Here is a 3,450-nt window from a genome sequence, read left to right as displayed (position 1 = left end):
AGAAAGAGTGACTGCAGGCAATAAACTTACTTATCTCTTGCTGGAGATGGTGACCAGATTATGGAACTCTGTTGAGTAGACCTGCCTCTGCACAGGTGGCTTGCCAATATGCCCATGAAAATACTTCCCCCGACTGAAAAATTGGCATTTGTCTTGGAGAGAATTTCTCCCCGTACCAAAGAAGTCCTGCAATTGAATGGTTGGGGTTTGTTTGGTTTTTTTTGCAAATGGCATCGTTGTTTGCATGGGTTATTGTGGAAGGCCCTAATAATCTTGATCGAGATGGACTGAACATGAAAGCCCACATGACTTCCCTCCCAGTCTTCCAGTTGCATCCCAGAAGGCAGACCAGTGGGTTCAGGTCGGCAACGTAGAATTTGTTTCCCATGAAAAGAACAGGAACCTAATTTTCATTGGGAAACTGTTCTGCTTGGCCCGTTCCCTCGGAGGGTGTAGTCGGTGAGCGTGCCTTCTGCACTGGGATATCGTCACTGCCTCACCTGTGTGTTTATTTCAAAATGCAAGCAGAAGTCTCAGCCTGGCAGTGCATGTGTCTGCTGCCACAGGCTGATTTCTACATGCAGACGCATGTTTACGTGGCTTGCTGCCCTGCAGGCGATTGGTTTAATATCCCAGGAAAGTGCTGTTCTGGATGTAGCTAAGAGCAAGCCCTACCAAGGGCAAAATGAATCCTGGTGAAGTCAGTGCCCATCAGAAGGCTTTGATTTTTATTTTTTTTTCCCTTTGTTTGAAGCTTTCACTCAGCCTGACTTCCCAATCCAGAATGGCTTAAGAGGCTTTTCTTTACTGGATGCAAAAGACCAAGACAATTGTGGGTTTGAGACGATTTTACATCTGACTGCAAGGTTGAGCCACTCTTGGCATAAGCAGTTCTGGTGTGAGACCTAGGGGCATGGCAGTCATAACCTGGCCTCCTTCCTTGCATCAGGTCCATTAAATTCACAAACACATCTTGCCCAGCAACCCCAGACCAACTCTCGATGCAGTTTTTTGGATAGTCAGCTTTTGTCGTCTTTTTTTTTTTGTTTTTCTCGGCAGAGCCATGTTTTGAAGCAGACGAGTTGCGTTAATGTTTGGGGAGGAGACTCGTTTATACCAGTAAAACATTTTTAAATTCTGCAAGGATCCCTTATCACATGGAGAGCGCTAGCCTTGCGGTATCTGCCAAGCACGTGGTTTAGAACAGGTTGAGGGTGAAGACGCCTACCAAAACTCCGCTGCTGTGTCTAAGCTTTGACTCCAGTTTGGCCTGTAATAGTTGACGCTTGGTCTGTTGGAGATGCTAAAGAGCTTTCATTTCCCACTGACCTGAATGAGCGCCTTCATGCTGAGTGCCTTGATTTTTGAGGTAAGCTTGTAGATTGAGCCATCGGTCTGAGAACTTCTGTCCATAGGAAGCCTGCAATAGAGCCAAAATGTGTGCAGATGCAAATACTCCAAAGGTCACATCCTGTACCGTGATGGTATAATGCCTAGTAGTGCACGTTTCCATTGGACGCCAGAGCGTTTGGGTCTACACTGCTTGCCTGTCAAAGCCTTGTAGTGGTCTGGAATAAATGGTGCCCGATACTGTGAGCTTGCATGTTTTGGGTACATTTTAAGTATCTGAGCTAAGTCTCCCCATTTTGGGGCAAACGTTGCTCCTTTCCAGCAGCTGCCATTGCGACCGCCGATAGCCAGCAGATCTAGAAATCTGTGCTGTTACCAAAGGTGGTGGGATGCTGTGGGAGTGGGAAGCTCGCAGCAAAAGAATGGTTGTCTAGCCCTTCCTAAGACCAAAATTACTCCAGACCTTGGGGATATGCAGTACTAAAGCAGAAGCTGGCCATCCCCTCGGCACCAAAGGGATTTTGTGTCCTACAGAACCTGACGGTTGCCCATTGCGTTGTGGCCCGTGGGTCGCACGCTCCACCTTGCGAGGGGTCTGGTGATCCGTACGTGCACACATGACCCGCAAAGGCATAGGAGGGGCTGCCCGAGCTGCAAGGGCTGCCTTCTCCTTTGCGTGACAAATTCTTGCAATGTGAAACCGCAACATTCAGCGTCTCAGGCAGAGAGGACTTGATAGTCATCTCCCAGTTCATTGATTGGACCAAATGTGGTGCTAAATATGTTCTTAAATATTTGTAATATTTATGTTTTTTAGTGTTTGATCACAAAGATGCAGTGTCCTTTTCTGTAAAAGAGAAATCTAGCCCTGGGTTTCGAGCTCAGCAAAGCCCCCAGAGGACCTTTTAAAGGTTCAGAGTTGTTCATTAACACTTGGCGCAGGCTTCCCATGCGTGGGGTGGGGGGAGGTGGGGGGAGAAAGGATACTCTATCTTCAAATGCTTGCAGACTGTAAGATTTGATTTGTGACTTTTGTTTGTATTTTGTTTACATCACCTCTTTATACGCCCTGAGAACAAAAATAAATTTTTTTGACCTTTTTAATTGTGACCCCAGGTTTTGGTTTTATTTCTCATCCTTTTTCTTCTTTTTCTTGCGTTTTTTTCCCATCCCCCCCCCCCCCCCCCCCCCGCCCTTTTTGTTCGCCTGATCTCATTGTCAATATGACCCTGAGGACAGATTCAGCTTCACTGTACCCTGTGCAGGGGTAAAACTTGGTCTGTTCCAGTTGTGAGCAGAGAGCAGATTCACGTGTCTGTTCCAGCACAGCTTTCATGGGGGGGATTTCTTTTAACCTTTGGATGCTTTTGTTCTTTTTCTTCCATCCTACTAGGTATAGTGAAACCTGACCTCATCTTTGACCTCCATCCTAGTTTCAGGTGCCAAAAGAGGCTCCACATGTTCAGCAAGACTCCAGAATGAAAATGGGCAGTTGTTTTCTGTACAGGTGAGCTGGAGGGGTGGCCAGCAAGATAATGTGCCTAAGCAAAGGGAGCTGGCTCTGGTGGAAAGACGGCCTTTTAGCCCGCTATGGAGCCCTCTCAGTGAACTTCTATTGATGTGAAAGGATTGAGACCACCCAGTATCTCAAGACTGAATTGATGGACTGCATGCAAAGGCATCCATGCCAGGGAGCAATGAGAACTGACAGTGCAGGGAGAGGGGGCTTGCATGCTATCAACTCCTGGTTGACTCTAGTGGGCTTTGAAGCTGTTGGAGCCCAAGTCTGTAAGGTCCCAAATGCACAGGGCACTTCTGTGAGCATTAACAGCTCCCTACTTCTCCCATGAGCATAACAAAGGCAGAGTTCAGGAATGGGCCTGGCCTGCGGGCTTGTCTGACCCTGCTCCCTGGAGCCAGTGCAAGGTTGGGCAGCACCCTTCGATTCTTCTGTCCTTCATGAGTATGTGTCAAGCCTTTTAGCAGATGCCAATTTTGTCCATCCCCAAGTACTTCACAGACCACTCTCCCTTGCTCCCCTGGCCATAGAGCCTCGCCCATCACCATCGTTCCCTTTCATAGTTTCTAGGGTCGGAAGGG

At 47.8% G+C, this 3,450-nt stretch overlaps 1 long non-coding RNA gene across 1 annotated transcript in view; it reads right to left on the bottom strand.

The window, feature by feature from the left end:
- Positions 1-2,443, bottom strand: part of LOC109287588 — a 3,131-nt gene extending 688 nt beyond the window's left edge. Inside the window, exon 1 of the long non-coding RNA XR_002094904.1 lies at positions 31-2,443. This is a non-coding gene — a long non-coding RNA (uncharacterized LOC109287588). The remainder of the gene's footprint in view (positions 1-30) is intronic.
- Positions 2,444-3,450: the final 1,007 nt, after the last annotated feature.

Source organism: Gavialis gangeticus, unplaced genomic scaffold (assembly GCF_001723915.1).
Source record: "Gavialis gangeticus isolate Ggan-Ray unplaced genomic scaffold, GavGan_comp1, whole genome shotgun sequence".
NCBI classification, from domain to species: domain Eukaryota; kingdom Metazoa; phylum Chordata; order Crocodylia; family Gavialidae; genus Gavialis; species Gavialis gangeticus.
The sequence above is the reverse complement of the archived record's forward strand: the minus strand, read 5'-3'. Positions and strand labels throughout refer to the sequence as shown.